We start from the raw sequence: 25,477 nt of genomic DNA on the forward strand, positions 1-25,477 counted from the left end.
TAAGTTGCTTTTAACAGATTCTGTCAAATTACCTCCCAGATAGATTTCTTGCAGCACCACCACAGGGGTTTGCTCCTAACTTCTCCCATTCTCAGAATGGTTAACCTCTTGGAAGGTCTTCCTAGTGTGTGAAGCCTGATTAGTTGTTTTAGTTTACACCTCAAGAATCAGCAGTCATGAGCACCTTTGCGAGTGTAACCAGACACTAAGATTCTCTCTTCTTTCAATTGCCTCAGATCGGAGAAAGAGCTGAGGGAGCAAGGTCAACCCCAGTCTGTCCCTCAAATCTGCCTGCCAAGAACGTTTGATGGAGCAGTTGAGGCAGAGATGTTACAGAACAAAACTACAATCCCTTTGTCCTCTGGCCACTTAGGGAGAAGTACGCCGACCACTCACCACTGAGTGCGGGATTCCTCTGGCCACTCTCCCATTGGGTCATAAGACTTGTGGTGGAAGGGAGGCTGGCAAGTGCTTTCAGCACGTGCTAGGCACCCAGCGGCTCCATTGTGACGTTTCATCCTCACCTCCCAGGAGACCAGCGCCCTCAGTACCCTCCTGCCTCCTGCTCCACCCATTTGTACACAGTCAGGGCTCAGGGCTGTGACTCTAACCAGGAAAGCGGAGGTGGGACAGGAGGAGGTGGGACGAGAGGCTTGACAGAGGTATACTCGCAGCATCACCTTCACCCGCCAACTCGCCAACTGCCGGGATGGCCCTTGGGCTTGGCAGCAAGCCAGAGGAGGCCCTCGACCCCATTGGTTACACCTCGAGGGGACGGCCAAACAAGGCGCGTGCTGGTTGGCAGGAACCGGACCAATGAGGAGGCGGCAGCTCTGGCACGCTGAAAACCTCGCGTCATTTGCGGCCATCTCCTGCGTGTGGTGCTGCTGGTGTTGACCGTGAGCTCCAGAGGACGCCTGCCTCACCTGCCCTGACCACCACCACTTGCCACCGCGACCCGGTTGATAAATCGTCATCGCCCCAGGTCCGGCGGCCACCCAGATCGCGACATGAGCTCCCCAGATGAGGAGGTGTCTCTTTCGGGAGCCGGTTTCAGCGCTGAGTGCGGGGAGCAGACCAGCGGCCTTGAGGCCGGCTCCACAGGCCCGCGGGGACCCGGCCCTGGCCCCGATCTGCGAGCACTGCGAAGCGGCGAGGGTGAGGGCGGGGATGGCTTCCGAGACCCTGAGGGCTTCGAGTCAGAGCGGGAGGTGCTGGAAGCGGGAGGGCCAGGTGCTGTGGGGCCGCGAAGGCCGGCCTGGCTTCCGTGGCCGACGACCAGGGGGACGCCCTGCAGCTGGCTGACGAGTCAGTGGCGGCCATCCTGCAGCAGCTGGCTGACCTGAACGTGCTGGGCACCCGCAGATACCTGTCCCAGAAGAGCTATGCGGTCGGCGAAGTGTCTGCCTTGCGGGACCTCGAGGCGCGTTCCTGCAGTTGAGGCACGGCTGCCCAGAGGTGTGGGGAAACTGCACAGGCTGAGGCCATCCCTCTCCAGGTCGGCGGGCCCAAGGCAGGCCGGGCCTGCGGGAGCCCTAAGAGAGGCACTAAGAGTAGGTTGAACGTGGCTGTGGATCGCCAGTGGCCTCCCTCAGAAAGCCCAGCGGGGCTGCTGTCCGATCCCGAGTCCTCTGATGAGTTCAGTGAGATAGAGCTGATGAGGATGAGCATTTATCCCAAAGACGGAGGCCAGGCCAAGCTCAACAGACCCGAGGACCCCGGCAACACACCCAGATGCTCGAATGTCCAAGGCAGGGAGAATCTCCTTAATGTGCCAGGCACTTGCCTGTCCTCGGCTCCGCCAGGATTAATTTCGGTTGTGGAAAGGCAGGGCAGGCAGGGCGATGCAGAGCAGGAGGATGCCTCTCCCCCTAAGAAAATGCAGAGTGTGCTCTGGGGGAACGGGGGGCAGCCTGCCCAGCTACCCGAGAGTAGCATTAGCATCAGCTCCTGCAGCTGCCGCTACAGGCAGCGGGCCGCGGCCCACTCCTAGGAGGAAGGGGGTCCAGGAGAAGAAATCCCTTGGGGGCGTCTCCAAACCTGCCGTGGGGAGAACCTTCCCTTCCTGGGGGCAGGGAATCTCGGCCACTCCCCTGGAACCGGCCACCTTCCCCCCAATCTCCGGCATCCCGCTGCTCGGGAGGTCCGAGAAGTATGCCTTGGTCCCTTGGGGAGCCGAAGAGTCCAAGCACACTGGCGCTGGGAAGAAACCCGTGGCTAGGCGCGCCCGGGGGTCGGTGGCAGCAATGGCGGTGTCGGGAGAAGAGAAGGACCCAAATAGAGATCCATTCCCAAAGGGCCAAGTGAGTAGGCCAGGCCCCTCCTCTCTCCCCACTCTTCCCCCTCCCACCCTCCCCAGGACACAGGTCTTCACCCCGTGCTCCCTCTCTCCATCCCTCAGGGGTCGTCATTGGGTGGCCCTCGGTCGCTGGGTCATTAGGATGCCAGATTGGGTCCTTTCACTAGGGACAAACGTTAAGGTAGCACTTTGGGTGTGCTGGACTCAGTTCTCCACCCTTGGCCTGTTTCCAGCCTCCTCCACGAGGCTGGGGCTGGAGTGGAAGGGAGAGCTGGTAGCTGAATTGATTTGAGGGGACCCCTTAAAAGCTTCACAGGGCTTCGGTGTTTAGACGCATCACTTTCCTGAATCCTACTTCCTAGCTCTTCCCCAAACCTTCCTTGAAGGGGCCCCAGGCTTTCTCAGTGCCACACTGCTGTCCCCAGCTCAGCTCGGCCTGCTGGCCTGGGGCTGACTGACAGAGAATGTGCTGAAGAGATCAGCCTTTCAATTCTCTTTCCAATTCCCTGCCTCAGCTCCGTCTTGAATCACATGAGCTCTCACACACACAGACATAGACATATAAATGCACTGGTACACACACCCACACACACACACACACATCCTTATTCCAGATCAGTGAGAAATCTTTGTTTTTAGCTGACCACTGACAGGCCATGGCCATCTTGTCCATGGTGCATCATGGAGAACCCAGCAGCGCCAACCTCAACATCAGAGGTGCACAGGATTCAGGAAACTCAGAGCCCATGGCCATGAACAAGGTAGAAGTCACGCCCAGAGGGCCTGGCCCCTCAGATGAGTGTCCTGGGTTTGAAATGTTGGGGTTAGGGAGGACAGGGGGAGGACAGAAACCTCTGTTTCTGACTCTGTCTCTCTTCTAGGGGCTCAACCTTGCTCTGAGGCAGCTTCTCCCATGAGAAACAGGGTGTGTAAACAGGGCTAGTCCTGACCCCATCACCTTCTGTGTGGGATTTGTTTGGCAGCGGTGATCGTTGGCAGTGCCCCAACAGCTACTCTGGGCATAGACCTGCACGCTAATATCCTTTTCTATGAAGTGCTGTTCGCCCACATTGGTCTCCCAGGTGCTGGCTGTGGCTGCCGCTCTGGGAGGCTCGAACCCAGAACCACAGTCTTTGGCGACCATCGTGGTGAAATGGCTGCCCCTGAGGAATAAGAGGGGCAGGCCCAGAGAGAAGGTTTCAGGCTGCCTGCCGGGCAGAGCAGGGGAGGCCTAATGCTAGGCAGAGGGTGGTACTGCCTCACCTCACGTTAGACCCGGCCTGGGCCTTTCCACCTCACTGGGTACCTGGGAAGCTGGATTGTGTGTCCTTTCCCTGTCAGGTGACCAGGAACCAACTGACCATCCCCCAAGACCGAAAAGGCAGCAGCAGCCACGCGGAAGGCAGGGCTGTCCTCGGGTAATGCTTCTTCTGGCTCCTGGAAATACACACCCAAACCCCATGGTGGGATCTGGGTCCAAGTGCAACTGACATGTGTGAGCCCCCCACCCCCATCCCATCCTGCACCCCAGGGAGGGAGCCCACCTCCTTTCCACTGAGGAAAGTCTTTTGCTTGCCAGTCTGGACACCTGGCTTTGGGATGGAGGGCCCGGGGGAGAGGAGAGGAGGAGGAGAGGGGAGGCGGGTGTATACTAACCATTTCTCTTCTTCCTGTGTCTGCTGGCCTAGTGTCTGGTGCTACAGAGAGAAATAGACGATGTTAAGGAGCAACTTGATATGAGGAACCAGGGACAGAGAGAAGTGGGTTCTTAGTGCAGAATCAGGGTGTGGGGGGCCTTGGGGTGGGGTGGGCTGCAGGTGCAGGGGGCCTCGTAGGGATCAGCATTCCTGTGGGGAGGAGAACCTATCAAGCCTGTCCCTGGAGCGTGTGGTGCACGTTCAGCTGGGCATGCGGACAAGTAGCAAAGTACTGTGCGGACTGCGTGCACACTCTGCCAGCCAGATGAGTCCTAGAGAGCTCCTTCTGATAGGACTTGTAGAGATGCCTTGTTGATCTGGTTTGGCCTCTAAGGGTCTTGTTGGATTGTTTGCGAGACAATTTTTGAAAGGTTTGGGCATGGCCCCGAGCTTGAGAGCTGCTGGCACATTTTGTTTCCTTTTAGGAAATGGCTCCACATTTAATTCCGGTAGTGGGGAGTGATCAGGCCCAGAGCTCTTTGCATCGGGGCTGGGGGTATGTGGGTTTCAGGTTGCAGGGCTAGGTGGTTCCCCACGGGGACAGGGGTTCAGGCTTCTATGTCCGTCTGTCTGGAGCACCTGTTTATGCCTCTCCCTGTTGCAGCCTCCAAGCGGTACCTGGCTGACAAGTTCCAGATCGTTTGAAGTGAGTGTTACACACTGCATACCTCTTCCCACAACGTTGGCTGTTGAGCAGGGCTGTGGGCTGGCCCTGGCTTGAGGCTCTTCCCTGACTCTGCTGTTTTACAGGTTGAGCCCAGTATCTTCCTGCAAGAGGAGCAGCTGCTACCTCTGGGGCTGGCGAGCTGTGGCCAAGCTTGTTGCCTCTCGTTCTGCCTCCACCAGGGCATCCTCTGCCCTTGTTTTGCCCCCTCTCTGCCCCAGTTTCACAGCAGTGTTTGATTAAAGGACTTCTCATGTTCTGTGTTCTTCCCTGTCTCTGGGGGCTAGGGGTTAAGGGATTGGGAGGAGGCCTGCTGGGGAGCTGTTCCACATCAGAACATTTTCCAGAACAGTGCCTCTGGAATCTGTGTTGGGGACTCTGGGTCAGCCTCTGCTACCACCCGGGCCATCAGACAAGCGGAGCCCCCAGTGTGTGTTCTGTGTGGGCTCTGTCTGGCCACATTGGCACGTCCTCCCTTTTCCCTGAAGGCCCTCTTCTAGTTCTCTAAACACCCTCCTCTGGGGTTTAGCAGTTTCCATTCATTGCTGCCATTCTGCATCACTGTCAGAAGGAAATCATGACCCCCTTACAGACCTCGTCTCTCACCCTTCCCTCACTGCACTCATTGCCCTGCTTACCCTGACCCCTCTGCTTTCCTGTCAGAGCACCCTCGATGCCTCCCCTGGCTTGCCATCGATGACCTTGCCTGCATGTTTACTTAAGCAGGTGGTAACAGGCACGGGTTTGCTCATCTTCCCCCTTTCTGGGCCCTACCCTCTCAGTGGAACCCTACCCCAACCCCCGGTGGCAGCTTGCAAGCAGGAACCTGCATACTCTCCCCCTCTCCTGTTTAGCACTCACCCCTGAGACTCAGGCACCAAAACTTTTGCTTCCCCTTCCTCGGGTTCAGTAAAGGGCATGAGGATGAATCTTGGACCCAGTGAACTGGGGAGCAGGAGGGAAGGTACAGGGAACACAGGAGAAAAGCTCAGGTTAGTTGCTGAGCTGGAAGTCAGGAGAGGCATCTGGTGCCAATCTGGGTCAGAGTGCACCCTGACAGCTAGAGATGGATGGTCCAGTCCTTGGAGCTTTCATATCCTCCCTGCCCTAGCCAGCTGACCAGCCTACACTCCTGCAGCCTGGATGTCTCTCTGCCCTTGAGTGGAAAGGGGCCTGTCAGGCTCTATGACAAGTATGGTTGGTAAGTCTGTGTTCTTACAGGGTCTCCATCAAATACTGTTCCATCAGCCCCATGACATAGATTTTCCTGCAAAGGCTATTTCCCGGAGTGTCCCAGCTCAGTCTCCCAGACTACTTTTAGGGCACCCAAGACAGAGTCTGAAATCCATGTTCAATTTCCCCCCCACCCTGAAGTTTGGGGAGGACTTCCTTCTCTTAGCCAAGACCCCAGGGCTGTGTCAGCCTGTGACTCAGAGGGACACATTTGTATTTGAGTGAAGTGAGGGTAGGTTCTGCCTGACTCCCTTCCTGAAAGACCATGCTTTTATTTCACAAGAGAGGGTATGATGGTGGGTAGCACATTCAAAGCTTGTGCCTAGGCATCTCTCTGTGTGAATAAAAGTCATCAGGGATAATGCCCCTTGAGGCAGAAAGATGTGATTCAGGCAGTAATGGAAGTAGAGACTGGTCCAGATTCTGTAAGACATTGAGTGAGCCAAAGCAAGGGTCAGATCTCCTTTATTCAAGGGGTGTTGTCACGTTCCCAAAACATAGAAGGGGAGGATGCAGTTCACCAAACCTCAGGACAGGACATCTCAAAATGTTGGAGTCGCTGGAGGAGGCACTGGATCCTACCTTGCAATACTGTGATGTCTGCCAACTGCTGAGGGCGTGGATGAGTGAAAATTGAAAGGGTACCTGGGACATAGCTGCCCATCTTAGAAACAGGAGACCCCCCCCCCCGGCAACCTGGGTTACTTGTGGGGAGTTAGGGGTGACTGCACCTGAGCAATGGGGTGCACTTGGGTCCACCCTTCCCCCATGTTCTCATGTTGACTTCCTTCTGGGGCTCATGGCATGAGGTCAGGTGGACAGAGTCCGAGGGTTGGGACAGTCACAGACCTCAGGGTCAGAAAAGAACATGTGTGGGACTTACTCCTTCCACTCAGACCCCTCCCTGGAGCAGGTGGGCTTGATCACTTAGTTTACAGCTGATCCAGTGATTATTGCCTGGTGGTGTAGCCCATCTGACTGTTGTCTGAGTGAGTAAATTTGGCAGAGACCTTCTGGCTGAGGTCTCTGCCCACCGAGACATGTAGGTAAGTTGTGCCCGGGGAGAAGTCCAGCACCAGCATCAGCACCACCCTTGGGCAGAGAGGGGCCCGGGACTGTGGTCACCAGGGTGAGGAAGTGGAGAAGCTCATGGAAGTGGAGGTGGGAGGGCGTGAACACAACCCCTCGTTCACTTTTTACCAGGCTCCCTTCCCTCCTCTGAGCACACAGTTCAGACCAACTACCTCACTATAATGTTGCTGGAAACATAGACATCACAGGCCTTGGCTCAGCCCCAAGCCTTCCACTTCCAGTGGGAAATCTGTGGCAGGGCCTGAGGCATAGGTTAAAGAAATCCATCTGGGCCCCAGGGGGTAGGAGGAATGCAGAAGCTCGGCCTCATTCAGTGCACCCCTGTTGCCTTTCCCCCTCATGCCCCTTCTCCAGCCTGGGAGACAGCGACAGCTGCTTTGGAGATCCCTAGGCCCCATCCTGCCTGATTCTGCTGCCTGTCCAATTGCCTGGGAAGATGCTCCCTCCCCATCACACCCACCCCCAGGTTTACCAGCCCCAACACCAGGTCTACCACTCTCTCTGGACTCTTGAGGGTGACTGGCAGAAACAAAGAAGGTAGAGTACGTGAGCCCTGAAGAAGGAGCTGCATGTGGTGGGCACAGTAATCATGCCCAAAGATGAACAAGTCCTAATCCCTGCAGTTGGCTTATATGTTCCTTTGCATGATAACAGTGGGTTATGCTTGCAGCAATAAAGGCTGCTACTTAGCCGACTTAAGGTTGAGCAACTTTCTCCTGCATTGGCCAGGTCTGGCCAGACACTTTGGGGCTGCCAGGCTTTCCCCCTTGACTGTCCCTGGGTAAGAGTCCCTGGGCTGTCCCAGTGTTTGAATGACTGTGGTGCTCTTGGTGCCCTTGTGCTTGTGCAATATTGAAGGTCTGGTAAGTACTGCTCAGATGCAGATGAAGAACAGACCTGTACTTTTGAACCCCTCTTTTGTTCCAAGCCAATCACTTCTTCCTCCCTAGTCCTCTTGAGGTATCTGCCAGCCTGACTTTTACAATGATGATTCACTTTTTAAAAATGATTTACTATTCCTAGTTCATAAAATAACCCTTCCAAACATAAAAGACTAACTACATTGAATTAAGTATGAATTAAACAGACTATACATATCCACAAAATCCCATGGACGGAAGAGCCTGGCAGGCTGCAGTCCATGGGGTCGCAAAGAGTTGGACATGACTGAGCAGCTTCACTTTCACTTTTCACTTTCATGCATTGGAGAAAGAATTGGCAACCCACTCCAATACTCTTGCCTGGAGAATCCCAGGGGTGGGGGAGCCTGGTGGGCTGCCGTCTATGGGGTCACACAGAGTCAGACACGACTGAAGTGACTTAGCAGCAGCAGCAGCATCATACATATACACATTGTGGAGAGTGTCAGCCCTCAGTATGACAAATAATTATGAGCCAATCATCCCATGTAACTATACTCAGGTGACATAAACCTACATTGCACATCCAGAAATCACCTATATGTTCTTTTCTCTGAGGAACCGCAATGGATAAATCAACATACTACCTGATTCCATTTACTTCACATTCTTGAGAAGGCCAAACTACAGAGCCAGAAAACAGATTGGGGGTTACCAGGGTTGAGATTAGAGGTTAAACTACCAAAAAGCATGAAACAATTTTGTAGCTGAAAAAAATATTTTTTATGTAGATTGTAGTGGTGGTTACATAATAGAATGTTTGCAGGCACTTAGATTTTGTGTGTAAATTAATTTCAATAAACCCATGTTATTTAATAAGTTGTAGAAAGTACATTATGAGATGGCAATCAGAGAAGAAAAAGAAACAAAGGGAATCCAAAATGGAAAAGGAAAATTAAAACTGTCACTGTTTGCAGATGACATGTTACTATACATTGGAAATCCTAAGGATGCCACCTGAAATCTACCAGAATTCATAAATCAATTCAGTAAAGTTGCAGAGTACAAAAGCATTATATAGAAATCTGTTACATTTCTATCCTGTTCATGGGGTCCAATCCCAAAGAAGGGCAATGCCAAAGAATGTTCAAACTACCATACAATTGTGCTCATTTCACATGCTAATAAGTGAAAGTGAAAGTTTTAGTTGTTCAGTGGTGTCTGACTCTTTGGGACCCCATAGACTGTAGTCTGCCAGGCTTCTCTGTTTATGGATTTCTCCAGGCAAAGCACTAGAGTGAGTAGCCATTCCCCTTCTCCAGCGGATCTTCCTGACCCAGGGACCAGAACTCATGTTTCCTGCATTGCAGTCAGATTCTCTATCATCTGAGCCACCAAGGAAGACCCTGGTGCTAGTAAGGTGATGCTCAAGATCCTTCAAGCTAGGCTTCAGCAGTACATGAACCAAGAACTTCCAGATGTACAAGCTGGGTTTAGAAAAGGCAGAGGAACCAGAGATCAAATTGCCAACATTTGTTGGATCATGGAGAAAGCAAGGGAGTTCCAGAAAAACATCTACTTCTACTTCATTGACTATGCTAAACCCGTTGACTATGATCATAATGAACTGTGGAAAATTCTTAAAGAGATGCCACTTTACCTGTCTCCTGAGAAACCTGTATGTGGGTCAAGAAACAACAGTTAGAACCAAACATGGAACAATGGACTGGTTCAAAATTGGGAAAGGAGTATGTCAAGGCTGTACACTGTCACCCTGATTAAATAATCAGAGTACATCATGCGAAATGCTGGGCTGGATGAATCACAGGCCAAAATCAAGATTGCCAGGAGAAATAGCAATAACCTCAGATAGGCGGATGATACCACTCCAATGGCAGAAAACTACTAGAGCCTCTTGATGAAGGTGATAGATGAGATGGGAAAAGTTGGCTTAAAACATTCAAAAAATGAAGATCATGGCATCCAGTCCCATCACTTCATGGCAAATATGGGGAAACAATGGAAACAGTGACAGACTTTATTTTCTTGGGCTCCAAAATCACTGCAGATGGTGACTGCAGCCATGAAATTAAAAGATGCTTGCTCCTTGGAAGAAAAGCTATGACCAACCTAGACAGCATATTAAAAAGCAGAGACATTACTTTGCCAACAAAGGTCCATCTAGTCAAAGCTACAGTTTTTCCAGTAGTCATGTATGGATGTGAGAGTTGGACTATAAAGAAAGCTGAGCCTGAAGAATTGATGCTTTTGAGCTGTGGTGTTGGAGAAGACTCTTGAGAGTCCCTTGGACTGCAAGGAGATCCAACCAGTCCATCCTAAAGGAAATTGGTCCTGAATGTTCATTGGAAGGACTGATGCTGAAGCTGAAACTCCAATACTTTGGCCACCTGATGCAAATAACTGACTCATTGGAAAAGACCCTGATGCTGGGAAAGATTGAAGGCAGGAGGAGAAGGGGATGACAGAGGATGAGATGATTGGATGGCATCACCAACTTGATGGACATGAGTTTGAGCAAGCTCCAGGAGTTGGTGATGACATCACTTTGCTGACAAAGGTCCGTATAGTCAAAGCTATGGTTTTTCCAGTAGTCATGTACAGATGTGAGAGTTGGACCATAAAGAAGGCTGAGTGCCGAAGAATTGATGCTTTCGAACTGTGGTGCTGGAGAACTCTTGAGAGTCCCTTGGATGGCAAGGAGATCAAACCAGTCAATCCTAAAGGAAATCAACCCTGAATATTCATTGGAAGGACTGATGCTGAAGTTCCAATACTTTGGCCACCTGATGCAAAGAGCTGACTCATTGGAAAAGACCCTGATGCTGAGAAAGATTGAGGGCAAAAGGAGAAGGGAGTGGCAGAGGATGAGATGATTAGGTAGCATCACTGACTCAATGGACATAAATAAGAGCAAACTCTGGGAGATTGTGAAAGACAGAGGAGCCTGCATGCTGCAGTCCATGGGGTTGCAGTCCACTTAATGACTGAATAGCAACAACAGAAACCATTTCTATACACTAAGAATGAAATACCAGAAAGAGAAATTAGGGGAACAATTTCATTTAGCATTGCATCAAATAGAATAAAAGACCAGTATTCTTGCCTGGAGAATCCCATGGACAGAGGAGCCTGGCAGGCTACAGTCCACAGGGTCACAAAGAGTCAGACATGACTGAAGCAACTTAGCACAGGAGGCAAAAGACCTGTACTCCAAAAACTGTAAGACTCTGTTGAAAGAAGTTGAACGTGACACAAGCAGATGGAAAGTTAAACCATGTCCTTGGATTGGAAGAATCAGTATTGTAAAATGTCCATGGTACCCAGGCAATCTACAGATTCAATGCAATCCCTATCAGATTACCAATGGCATTTTTCACACAACTGGAACAAATAATTTTCAAAATGGCATGGAAACACAAACAGCCCTGAATTGTGGAAACATTCTTGAGAAAGAAGAATGTAGTTGTAGGAATTATGCTCCCTGACCTTAGACTGTGCTACAAAGATACAGTAATCAAAACAACATGGTACCAGCACAAAAACAGACACAAAGATCAATGCTACAGGGTAGAAAGCCCAGAAATAAACCCATGCACTTATGGTCAATTACTCTATGACAAAGGAGGCAAGAATATACAATGGAGAAAAGACAGTCTCTTAGTAAGTGGTGCTGGGAAAACTGGACAGCTATATGTAAAAGAATAAAATTAGAACATTCTCTAACACCATATACAAAAATAAACTCAAAATGTATTAAAGACCTAATACACTCAATGACATAAATCAAAGCAAGATCCTCTATGGCCCACCTCCTAGATTAACAGAAATAAAAACTAAAGTAAACAAGCAGGACCTGGTTAAGCTTAAAAGCTTTTGCAGAGCAAAGGAAACTATAAGCAAGGTAAAAAGACAACCCTCAGAATGGGAAAAAAAATAGCAAATGAAACAACTGACAAAGGATTAATTTCCAAAATATACAAGCAGCTCATACAACTCAATACCAGAAAAACAAACAACCCAATCAAAAAGTGGGGAAAAGACCTAAACAGACATTTCTCCAAAGAAGACATACAGATGGCTAACAAACACATGAAAAGATGCTCAACATCACTCATTATTAGAGAAATGCAAATCAAAACTACAATGAGATATCACCTCACACTGGTCAGAATGGCCATCATCAAAAATCTACAAACAATAAATGCTGGAAAGGATGTGGAGAAAAGGGAACCCTCTTGCACTGTTGGTGGGAATGTAAATTGATACAGCCACTATGGAAGATGGTATGGAGACTCCTTTAAAAACTAGGAAAAAGCCACCATATGACCCAGCAATCCCACTCCTAGGCATATACCCTGAGGAAACCAAAATTGAAAGAGACACATGTATCCCATTGTTCATTGCAGCACTATTTACAATAGCCTAGAACATGGAAGCAACCTAGATGTCCATCGACAGATGAATGGATAAAGAAGTTGTGGTATATATACACAATGGAATATTACTCAGCCATAAAAGGAATGCCTTTGAGTCAGTTCTAATGAGGTGGATGAACCTAGAACCTATTATACAGAGTGAAGTAAGTCAGAAAGAGAAAGATAAATATCATATTCTAACACATATATACAGAATCTAGAAAAATGGTACTGAAGAATTTATTTACAGGGCAACAATGGAGAAACAGACATAGAGAATAGACTTATGGACATGGGGAGAGGGGAGGAGAGGGTGAGATGTATGGAAAGAGTAACGTGGAAACCTACATTACCAATGGAAATTTTCTGTATGGCTCAGGAAACTCAAACAGGGGCTCTGTATCAACCTAGAGGGGTGGGATGGGGAGGGAGATGGGAGGGAGTTTCAAAAGGGAGGGGATATATGTATACCTATGGCTGATTCATGTTGAGGTTTGACAGAAAACAGCAAAATTCTGTAAAGCAATTATCCTTCAATAAAAAATAAATTAATTAAAAAAAAGTTTTTGCACAGCAAAGGAAACCATAAACAAAACAAAAAGACAACCTATGGACTGGGAGAAAATATTTGTAAATAATGGATTGACACGGGGTTAATTTCCAAAACATGCAAACAGCTCATACAGCTCAATATCAAAAAACAACAACAAGCAACCCAATCAAAAAGTGGGCAGAACATATGACCCAGCAATCCCACTTCTGGGCATACACACCAAGGAAACCAGATCTGAAAGAGACACGTGCACCCCAATGTTCATTGCAGCACTGTTTATAATAGCCAGGACATGGAAGCAACCTAGATGTCCATCAGCAGACGAATGGATAAGGAAGCTGTGGTACATATACACCATGGAATATTACTCAGCCATTAAAATGAATTCATTTGAATCAGTTCTAATGAGATGGATGAAACTGGAGCCCATTATACAGAGTGAAGTAAGCCAGAAAGATAAAGACCAATACAGTATACTAATGCATATATATGGAATTTAGAAAGATGGTAATGATAACCCTATATGTAAAACAGAAAAAGAGACTCAGATGTACAGAACAGACTTTTGGACTCTGTGGGAGAAGGCGAGGGTGGGATGTTTCGAGAGAACAGCATCGAAACATGTATATTATCTAGGGTGAAACAGATCACCAGCCCAGGTTGGATGCATGAGACAAGTGCTCGGGGCTGGTGCACTGGGAAGACCCAGAGGGATGGGGTGGGGAGGGAGGTGGGAGGGGGGATCGGGATGGGGAATACATGTAAATCCATGGCTGATTCATGTCAATGTATGGCAAAAACCACTACAATATTGTAAAGTAATTAGCCTCCAAACAATAAAAATAAATGGAAAAAAAAAGTGGACAGAAGGCTTAAATAGACATTTCTCCAAAGAAGACATACAAATGGCCAACAGGCACATGAAAAGATGCTCAACATGCTAATTATTAGAGAAATGCAAATCAAGACTACAATGAGATATCCCTCACACCTGTCAGAATGGCCATCATCAAAAAGTCTACAGATAATAAATGCTGGAAAGGTCTGTAGAAAAGGGAACACTTGTGTTGGTGGGAAGGTAAATTGGTGCGACCACTATGGAATACAGTATGGAGTTTTCTTAAGCTAAAAATGGAGTTACCATATGACCTAACAATTCCACTCCTGGGCATATATCCAGAGAAAACTCTAATTTGAAAAGATACATGCACCCCTATGTTCATAGCAGCACTATTTACAATAGCCAAGACATGGAAGTAACCTAAATGTCCATCAACAGAGGAATGAATAAAGAAGATGTGATATAAAATGCATATAGATATATATACACACTTATATATGTATGTGTATATATACATACATACACACATGGAATAGAATGGATAAAGATGATGTGGTATATATATGTATATACAATGGAATATTAGCCATAAAATAGAATGAAATAATGCCATTTGCATCAACATGGATGGACCTAGAGATTATCATACTAGGAAAAGTAAGTCAGGAAAAGAAGGACAAATATAATATGATATCACTCATGTGTGGAATCTATTTTTAAAATGATACAAATTAACTGATTTACAAACAGAAGCAGATATCAAAAAGAAACTGATGGTTGCCAAAGGGAAAAGGGAGAAGGGATTAGGAGTTTGGAATGAACAGATATACACTACTATATGTAAAATAAACAACAAGGACCTACTGTATAGCACAGGGAACTATATTTAATATATTGTGTTAATAGTAACCTATAATGGGAAAAAATTAGAAAAATATATATAGACATATACACATATGAATCACTTTGCTGTACACCTGAAACTAATGTAACATAAATTAACTATACTTCAATTTTTAAAAGTACATTACAGATGGATATTGTTACTTATGTTATTGTTACAAATGGAAGTTGGTAAAGTATATGCCTGCAATGCAGGTGACCCGGTTCAATCCCTGGATCCAGAAGATCCCATGGAGAAGGAAATGGCAACCCACTCTAGTATTCTTGCCTGGGAAATCCCATGGACAGAGGAGCCTGGCAAACTACAGTCCATAGGGTCACAAGAGTTGGACATGACTTAACAACTAAACCACCACCACCACCATTGTTACTTAATGTTTATTTTTGAATATGAAAATCATAATTTTCTCTTTTAATCTGTTAACAGGTAAAGCTATATCTCCTTACTCTCTGAAATTAATTAAATCAAGTTTGTATTCCTGGGATGAATCTAGTCATGGTATGTTTTGTATTTTCTTTTTATATCCTGGAAAATTCAGTTTGCTAGTATTATGTTTCTGATTCTTGCTTCTAGGCCATGATCCTGTGGTTGACCTGTGGTTTTTCTTTCTCAAACTGTCGACAGATTTAGTTATCAAGGTTATTCCATCCTCAGAAATGAGTTGAGGAGTGCCCTGCCTTTTCTATTTTTTCTAAGATTTTGTGTCAAACTGAAAATATGCCTAGAATGCTTAACAAAATTCTGTGGTGAAGCCTAGAATACATTTTTTGAAAAGCATTTTGACTACTAGTATATTTCTTTACAGTTATTATGAAACAATTCTGGTTGGCTATTCCTTCCTGAGTCATTTTTGGCAAGTTGTGTTTTTGTAGTAATGGGTGACTTTTTACTAAATTTTCAAATTGATCATATTAAAACGGTCTATAATATCCTGTTTTCTCCTTATTTTTTAAATTTATTTTTCTTTTGAACTTTTAAATTTGTATTGGGATATAGCCGATTAACAATGTTGTGATGGTTTCAGGTGAACAGTGAAGGGACTCAGCCATACATATACATGTATCCATTCTCCCCCAAACTCCCTCCCATCCAGGCTGCCATATAACATTGAGCAGAGTTCCATGTGCTATACAGTAGGTCCTTGTTGGTTATCCATTTTAAATATAGCAGTGTGTACATGACCTTCCCAAACTCCCTAACTATCCCTTCCCCTTGGCAACCATAAGTTCATTTTCTAAGTCTGTGAGTCTCTTTCTGTTTTGTAAGTAAGTTCATTTGCATCATTTCTTTTTAGATTCCACATATAAGGGATGTCATATAATATTTCTCCTTCCCTGACTTAAAAGTCTGTCCTACAGATATTTATACAAGAAAATTGCAAGCAATATCCATTCATCCTTCAGTTGAACTTACCCATTGTAGCTTTTGACATATTTCCTTTCCCTCTCTGTGTCTGTGTATTTTTAATTATTATGTTGAATCATTTGAGTTATTTAAAGATATTATAGTACATTGTCCCTAAATATCATGACATGTTTCTCTTGGGGAAAAAATTGATTGCTACAACATTTTTTTAAATTAATTTATTTTTAAATTGAAGGATAATTGCTTTACAGAATTTTGTTGTTTTCTGTCAAACATCAACATGAATCAGCCATAGGTATACATATGTCCCCTCCCTCTTGAACCTCCCTCCCATCTCCCTCCCCATCCCACCCCTCTAGGTTGATACAGAGCCCCTGTTTGAGTTCCCTGAGACATACAGCAAATTCCCATTGGCCATCTATTTTACATATGGTAATGTAAGTTTCCATGTTACTCTCTCCATGCATCTCACCCTCTCCTCCCCTCCCCCCGTGTCCATAAGTCTGTTCTCTATGTCTGTTTCTCCACTGCTGCCCTGCAAATAAATTCATCAGTACCATCTTTCTAGATTCCATATATATGCATTAGTGTGATATATATGATAAATATGATATTTATCTTTCTCTTTCTGACTTACTTCACTCTGTATAGTAGGCTCTAGGTTCATCCACCTCATTAGAACTGATTCAAATACATTCCTTTTTATGGCTGAGTAATATTCCATTTGTATATATGTACCACAGCTTCTTTATCCATTCATCTGTCAATGGACATCTAGGTTGCTTCCATGTCCTAGCTATTGTAAATAGTGCTGCAATGAACATTGGGGTACATGTGTCTTTTCAATTTTGGTTTCCTCAGGGTATATGCCCAGTAGTGGGATTGCTGGGTCATATGGTAGTTTTATTCCTAGTTTTTTAAGGAATCTCCATACTGTCTTCCATAGTGGCTGTATCAATTTACATTCCCACCAACAGTGCAAGAGGTTCCCTTTTCTCCACACCCTCTCCAGAATTTATTGTTTGTAGACTTTTTGATGATGGCCATTCTGACAGGTGTGAGGTGGTATCTCATTGTAGTTTTGATTTGTGTTTCTCTAATAATGAGTGATGTTGAGCATCTTTTCATGTGTTTGTTAGCCATCTGTATATCTTCTTTGGAGAAATGTCTGTTTAGGTCTTTTCCCCACTTTTTGATTGGTTGTTTGTTTTTCTAGTATTGAGTTGTATGAGCTGCTTGTATATTTTGGAAATTAATCCTTTGTCAGTTGTTTCATTTGCTATTATTTTCTCCCATTCTGAGGGTTGTCTTTTCACCTTGCTTATAGTTTCCTTTGCTGTGCAAAAGCTTTTAAGTTTAATCAGGTCCCACTTGTTTATTTTTGTTTTTATTTCTGTTACTCTAGGAGGTGGGTCATAGAGGATCTTGCTTTGATTTATGTCGAGTGTTCTGCCTATGTTTTCCTCTAAGAGTTTTATAGTTTCTGATCTTACATTTAGGTCTTTAATACATTTTGAGTTTATCTTTGTGTATGGTGTTAGGAAGTGTTCTAATTTCATTCTTTTACATATTGATTGCTACAATATCCTAAGCAATTTTCAAACTTAGCAAATTTAACTTTGAGGCAATACAATTATCTACTGAAGTCACTCATTCAAAATCCACGTGTCCCCAATACTGGTTCTTTGTACCTATATTTTAAATTCTGCTTCCAATCAAAGAACATGCATTGCATTCAGTTTTCGTGTTTATTTCAGTTCAGTTCAGTTCAGTCACCACTCATGTCCGACTCTTTGCGACCCCATGAACCACAGCACGCCAGGCCTCCCTGTCCATCACCAACTACCGGAGTCCACCCAATCCCATGTCCATTGAGTCGAGGATGTCATTCAGCCATCTCATTGTCTCTTGTCCCCTTTTCCTCCTGCCCTTAATCTTTCTCAGCATCAGGGTCTTTTCAAATGAGTCAGCTCTTCACATCAGGTGGCCAAAGTACTGGAGTTTCAGCTTCAACATCAGTCCTTCCAATCAACACCCAGGACTGATCTCCTTTAGGATGGACTGGTTGGATCTCCTTGCAGTCCAAGGGACTCTCAAGAGTCTTCTCCAACACCACAGTTCAAAAGCATCAATTCTTTGACACTCAGCTTTCTTTATAGTCCAACTCTCACATCCATACATGACCACTGGAAAAACCATAGCCTTGACTAGACAGACCTTTGTTGGCAAAGTAATGTCTCTGCTTTTTAATATGCTGTCTAGATTGGTCATAACTTTCCTTCCAAGGAGTAAGTGTCTTTTAATTTCATGGCTGCAATCACCATCTGCAGTGATTTTGGAGCCCAGAAAAATAAAGTCAGCCACTGTTTCCCCATCTATTTGCCATGAAGTGATGGGACTGGATGCCATGATCTTAGTTTTCTGAATGTTGAGCTTTAAGCCAACTTTTTCACTCTCCTCTTTCACTTTCATCAAGAGGCTCTTTAGTTCCTCTTCACTTTCTGCCATAAGGGTGGTGTCATCTGCATATCTGAGGTTATTGATATTTCTCCCAGCAGTCTTGATTCCAGCTTGTGCTTCCTCCAGCCCAGCGTTTCTCATGATGTACTCTGCATATAAGTTAAATAAGCAGGGTGACAATATACAGCCTTGACGTACTCCTTTTCCTATTTGGAACCAGTCTGTTGTTCCATGTCCAGTTCTAACTGTTGCTTCCTGACCTGCATATAGGTTTCTCAAGAGGCAGGTCAGGTGGTCTGGTAAGCCCATCTCTTTCAGAATTTTCTACATTTTATTGTGATTCACACAAAGGCTTTGGCATAGTCAATAAAGCAGAAATAGATGTTTTTCTGGAACTCTCTTGCTTTTTTGATGATCTCTTTAGTGTCCTTTAAACTAGAACAATTTCCAAGACATTTTTTGGTCATGTGTGACATGACCTTTCACTGTTTAGTATGATGCTGATGGTGGGCTTGTCATATATGGCCTTTATTATGTTGAACTATGTTCCTTCTATACCCAACTTGTTCAGCATTTTTATCCTGAAGTGATGTATTTTGTCAAATACTTTTTCTGCATATATCAAAATGATCATATGGTTTTCATTCTTCAATTTATTAATGTGGTGTATCACATTTATTGATTTAAACATGTTGAACCACCCTTGCCTCTCAGGGATAATTCTCACTTGGTCATGGTATATACTTCTTTTCTTGTGCTGTTGAGTTTGGCCTGCTATTTTGTTAAGAATTTCAGTGACATCAGTGACATTAGTCTATAGTTTCCTTGTAGTATCTTCCTCTGACCTTGGTATCAGATAACACTGGCCTTGTGAAATGAGTTCAGAAGTATTCCATCCTTTTTAATTTTCTGGAAGAGTTTGAGAGAGACTGGTATTAATTCTTCCATAAATGATCGGTAGAATTCACAACTGGAACCATCTGGTCTTGAGCTTTGCTGAGAGTTTTTTGCCTTCACTGATTTAATCTCCTTACTCACAACTGGTCTGCTCATATTTTCTATTTCTACATGATTCAGTCTTGGTAAATTGCATATTTCTAGGAATTTATCAATTCATAGATTTCCAATTTAATTGTGTATGGTTGTTCATATTTGTCTCTCACAATCCTTTGTATTTCTGTGGAGTCATTATAATGTCACTTATTTCTGATTTTATTTGTCTGAACATTTTTTTGAGTTAATCTAGTAAAATGTTTGTCAACTTTGCTTATCATTTCAAAAAGCTTATCATTTTCATTGATCTTTTCTATTCATTCTCTGGTCTCTGTTTCATTTTTTTTTTTTTCTTCTCTGATCTTTGTTATTTCCTTCTATCTCTAACTTTGCACCTAGCTATTTTTCTTCTTTTTTCTCTTATTCTACAAGGTTGTTTATTTGGTAGCTTTCTTGTTTCTTAAAAAACATTTCATTCCCATTTATTTATTTTGGCCAAGCTTGGTCTCTGTTGGTGTGCAGGCTTTTCTCTAGTTGTGGTAAGTGGGGGCTACTCTCTAGTTGTGGTGTGCGGGCTTCTCAGTTGCAGTGGCTTCTCTTGTTGTGGAGCACAGGCTCTAGGTGCGCAGACTCAGTAGTTGCAGCTCCCGGGCTCTAGAGCACAGGCTTATAGTTTTAGTGCACAGGCTTAGTTGCTCTGCGGCTTGTGGAATCCTCCCAGATCAGGGAGTGAACCTGTGTATCCTGCATTGGCAATCAGATTCTTTTCCACTGAGCCACCAGGGAAGCCCTCTTTCTTGTTTCGTACTGTATTCATTTATCACTATAAACTTCTTTCTTAGAACTGCTTTTCAAAAACAAACAAATGGGACCTAATTAAACTTAAAAGCTTTTGTGCAACAAGGGAAACTATAAACAAGGTGAAAAGACAGCCTTCAGAATGGGAGAAAATAATAGCAAATGAAGCAACTGACAAAGAATTAATCTCAAAAATATACAAGCAACTCCTGCAGCTCAATTCCAGAAAAATAAACGACCCAATCAAAAAATGAGCCAAAGAACTAAACAGACATTTCTCCAAAGAAGACATACAGATGACTAACAAACACATGAAAAGATGCTCAACATCACTCATTATCAGAGAAATGCAAATCAAAACCACAATGAGGTACCATTTCACGCCAGTCAGAATGGCTGCTATCCAAAAGTCTACAAACAGTAAATGCTGGAGAGAGTGTGGAGAAAAGGGGAACCCTCTTACACTGTTGGTGGGAATGCAAACTAGTACAGCCACTATGGAGAACAGTGTGGAGATTCCTTAAAAAACTGGAAATAGAACTGCCATACGACCCAGCAATCCCACTGCTGGGCATACACACTGAGGAAACCAGAACTGAAAGAGACACATGTACCCCAATGTTCATTGCAGCACTGTTTATAATAGCCAGGACATGGAAGCAACCTAGATGCCCAACAGCAGACGAATGGATAAGAATGCTGTGGTACATATACACAATGGAATATTACTCAGCCATTAAAAAGAATACATTTGAATCAGTTCTAATGAGGTGGATGAAACTGGAGCCCATTTTACAGAGTAAAGTAAGCCAAAAAGAAAAACACCAATACAGTGTACTAATGCATATATATGGAATTTAAAAAGATGGTAACGATAACCCTATATGCAAGACAAACAAGGAGACACAGATGTATAGAATAGACATTTGGACTCGGTGGGAGGAGGTGAAGGGGGGGATGATCTGAGAGAATAGCATTGAAACATGTATATTATCAATTGTGAAACAGATCGCCAGTCCAGGTTTGATGCATGAGACAAGTGCTCAGGGCTGGTGCACTAGGATGACCCAGAGGGATGGGATGGGGAGGGAGGTGGGAGGGGGGTTCAGGATGGGGAACACATGTAAATCCATGGCTGATTCATATCAATGTATGGCAAAAACCACTACAATATTGTAAAGTAATTAGCCTCCAACTAATATAAATAAATGAAAAAAATAAATAAAAAAATATACAAATGCAAAAAAAAAAACCCACCTGCTTTTGTAGTACATTGTGGTTCTGTTTTCATTAGTTTTGTGGTGTTTTAAAACATACCACTTTACTTCTTCTTTGACCTATTAGTTGTTCAGGAGTGTGCTATTTAATATCCAGATATTTGTGAATTTTCCAGCTTTGTTCCTATTACTGATTTCTAATTTCATACCATTGTAGTCGCTAAAGATACTTGGTGTGGTTTCAATCTTAAATTTGCTTGGAGATGTTTCATGAGATATCGTATGATCCATCCTAGAAGATGTTCCATTTGCACTTGAGAAGAATGTGTTCTGCTGCTGAGAGATGGAATGTTATATATAGGTCTGTTAAGTTTTCACTTGGTCTACAGTATGGTTCAAGTCCATTTTCTTTTTCCTTTTGTTGATTTTGTGTGGATAATCTATCCATTGTGAAAGTGGAGTAATGAAGTCCCCGACCATTGTCGTGTTGTTGCCTGTTTAGCCTTTCAGATCTGTTAGGGATTGCTCAAAATATTCAGGTGCTTCACTGGTGGGTGGGTATATATATATATTAATATTCACAATTCTTGTATCATCTCAATGAACTGACCCCCTTTATCATTATACAATGACTTTCTTGGTCTCAAATTACCATTTTTGGCTTAAAGTCTATTTTGTCTGATATCGGTATGGTTACTCCTGCTCTCTTTTGTTTCCCACTTTCATGGAATACCTTTCACCGTCCCTTCACTTTGAGCATAGGTATGACTTTAAAACTGAAGTGAGTCTCTTGTAGGCAACAGTACAGTTGAGTATTGTTTTTAATCCATCCATCCACTCTATTCCTTTTGCTGGAGAACTAAGTTCAGACACTCAGTTGGGTATAATTCTTTGACACCCCATGAACTGCAGCACGCCAGGCTTCCCGGTCCATCACCAACTCCTGACACATGCTCAAACTCATGTCCATCGAATCAGTGATGCCATCCAATCATCTCATCTTCTGTAGTCCCCTTCTCCTCCTGCCTTCAATCTTTCCCAGCATCAGGATATTTTCCAATGAGTCAGTTCTTCACATCAGGTGACAGATTTCCCAACCTGGGGATCTGGCAAAGGGACTGAGAATCCCCAGGGAATTTGACTTTGGAGGCCAGTGGGATTTGATTACAGAACTTACACAGGACTGGGGAAACAGACTCTTGGAGGGCACAAACAAAACCTTGTGTGCACTAGGACCCAGGAGAAAGGAGCAGTGACCCCACAAGAGACTGACCCAGACTTGCCTGTGAGTGTCCAGGAGTCTCCGGTGGAGGTGTGGGTTGGTGGTGGCCTGCTGCAGGGTTGGGGGCACTGAGTGCAGCAGTGCATGCATGGGACCTTTTGAAGGAGGTCGCCATTATCTTCATTACCTCCACCATAGTTTGGTCTCAGGTCAAACAACAGGGAGGGAACACAGCCCCACCCATCAACAGAAAATTGGATTAAAGATTTACTGAGCATGGCCCCACCCATCAGAATAAGACCCAGTTTTCCCCACAGTCAGTCTCTCCCATCAGGAAGCTTCCATAAGCCTCTTATCCTTATCCATCAGAGGGCAGACAGAATGAAAACCACAATCACAGAAAACTAATCAAACTGATCACATGGACCACAGCCTTGTCTAACTCAAAGAAACTATGAGCCATGCCATGTAGGGCCACCCAAGATGGGTCATGGTGGAGAGTTCTGACAAAACATGGTCCACTGGAGAAAGGAATGGCAAACCACTTCAGTATTCTTGCCTTGAGAACCCCGTGAACAGTATGAAAAGGCAAAAAGAAACAGCACTGAAAGATGAACTCCCTAGGTCAGTAGGTGCCCAATATGCTACTGGAGAAGAGTGGAGAAGAATGAAGAGACAGAGCCAAAGTGAAAACAATACCCAGTTCTGGATGTGACTGATGATGGGAGTAAGTCTGATGTGATAAAGAACAATATTGCATAGGAACCTGGAATATTAGGTCCATGAATCAAGGTAAATTGAAAGTGGTCAAACAGGAGATGGCAAGAGTGAACACTAACATTTTAGGAATCAGTGAACTAAAATGGACCAGAATGGGTGAATTTAATTCAGATGACCATTATATCTACTACTGTGGGCAAGAATCCCTTAGAAGAAATGGAGTAGCCCTCATAGTCAACAAAAGAGTCCAAAATGCAGTACTTGGGTGCAATCTCAAAAATGACAGAATGATCTCTGTTTGTTTCCAAGGCAAACCATTCAATATCAATAAGGAGTTCATGATCTGAACCACAGTCACCTCCTGGTCTTGTTTTTGCTGACTGTATAGAGCTTCTTCATCTTTGGCTAAAAGACTATAATCAATCTGATTTCACTGTTGATCATCTGGTGATGTCCATGTGTAGAGTCATCTCTTGTGTTGTTGAAAGAGGATGTTTGCTACGACCAGCACATTCTCTTTGCAAAACTCTGTCTGCCCTGCTTAATTTTTGTATTCCAAGACCAAATTTGCCTGTTACTCCAGGTAACTCTTGACTTCCCACTTTTGCATTCCAGTCTCCTATGATGAAAAGAACATCTTTTTTGGGTGTTAGTTGTTTTTTTTTTTTTTTTTTTCATTTATTTTTATTAGTTGGAGGCTAATTACTTTGCAATATTGTAGTCATTTTTGCCATACATTGACATGAATCAGCCATGGATTTACATGTGTTCCCCATCCTGAATCCCCCTCCCACCTCCCTCCCCATCCCATCCCTCTGGGTCTTCCCAGTGCACCAGCCCTGAGCATTTGTCTCATGCATCCAACCTGGGCTGGTGATCTGTTTCACCCTTGATAGTATACTTGTTTCAATGCTATTCTCTCAGAACATCCCACCCTCACCTTCTCCCACAGAGTCCAAAAGTCTGTTCTGTACATCTGTGTCTCTTTTCTGTTTTGCATATAGGGTTATCATTACCATCTTTCTAAATTCCATATGTATGCATTAGTATACTGTATTGGTCTTTATCTTTCTGGCTTACTTCACTCTGTATAATGGGCTCCAGTTTCATCCATCTCATTAGAACTGATTCAAATGAATTCTTTTTAACGGCTGAGTAATATTCCATTGGGTATATGTACCACAGCTTCCTTATCCATTCGTCTGCTGATGGGCATCTAGGTTGCTTCCATGTCCTGGCAATTATAAACAGTGCTGCAATGAACATTGGGGTGCACGTGTCTCTTTCAGATCTGGTTTCCTCGGTGTGTATGCCCAGGAGTGGGATTGCTGGGTCATATGGCAGTTCTATTTCCAGTTTTTTTAAGGAATCTCTACACTATTCTCCATAGTGGCTGTACTAGTTTGCATTCCCACCAACAGTGTAAGAGGGTTCCCTTTTCTCCACACCCCCTCCAGCATTTACTGTTTGTAGACTTTTGGATAGCAACCATCCTGACTGGCATGTAATGGTACCTCATTGTGGTTTTGATTTGCATTTCTCTGATAATGAGTGATGTTGAGCATCTTTTCATGTGTTTGTTAGCCATCTGTGTGTCTTCTCTCTGGAGAAATGTCTGTTTAAATCTTTGGCCCATTTTTTGATTGGGTCATTTATTTTTCTGGAATTGAGCTGGAGGAGTTGCTTGTATATTTTTGAGATTAATCCTTTGTCTGTTTCTTCATTTGCTATTATTTTCTCCCATTCTGAAGACTTTCTTTTCCCCTTGCTTATAGTTTCCTTTGTTATGCAAAAGCTTTTAAGTTTCATTAGGTCCCATTTGTTTATTTTTGTTTTTATTTCCAATATTCTGGGGGGTGGGTCATAAATGATCCTGCTGTGATTTATGTCAGAGAGTGTTTTGCCTATGTTCTCCTCTAGGAGTTTTATAGTTTCTGGTCTTACATTTATATCTTTAACCCATTCTGAGTTTATTTTGTATATGGTGTTAGAAAGTGTTCTAGTTTCATTCTTTTACAAGTGGTTGACCAGTTTTCCCAGAACCATTTGTTAAAGAGGTTGTCTTTTTTCCATTGTATATCCTTGCCTCCTTTGTCAAAGATAAGGTGTCCATAGGTATGTGG

The 25,477-nt window shown here is 44.4% G+C and overlaps 1 long non-coding RNA gene and 1 pseudogene across 1 annotated transcript; both read left to right on the plus strand.

Moving 5' to 3' along the window:
* Positions 1-858: 858 nt before the first annotated feature.
* Positions 859-4,071, plus strand: LOC110123541 (uncharacterized protein CXorf49 homolog; annotated as a pseudogene).
* A 46-nt stretch (positions 4,072-4,117) lies between these two features.
* LOC139034137 (uncharacterized) lies at positions 4,118-4,915 on the plus strand. The gene is made up of 2 exons (XR_011486579.1): positions 4,118-4,642; positions 4,747-4,915. It is a non-coding gene; the product is annotated as an uncharacterized lncRNA (long non-coding RNA).
* Positions 4,916-25,477: the final 20,562 nt, after the last annotated feature.

Source organism: Odocoileus virginianus, unplaced genomic scaffold (genome assembly GCF_023699985.2).
Source record: "Odocoileus virginianus isolate 20LAN1187 ecotype Illinois unplaced genomic scaffold, Ovbor_1.2 Unplaced_Contig_28, whole genome shotgun sequence".
NCBI classification, from domain to species: domain Eukaryota; kingdom Metazoa; phylum Chordata; class Mammalia; order Artiodactyla; family Cervidae; genus Odocoileus; species Odocoileus virginianus.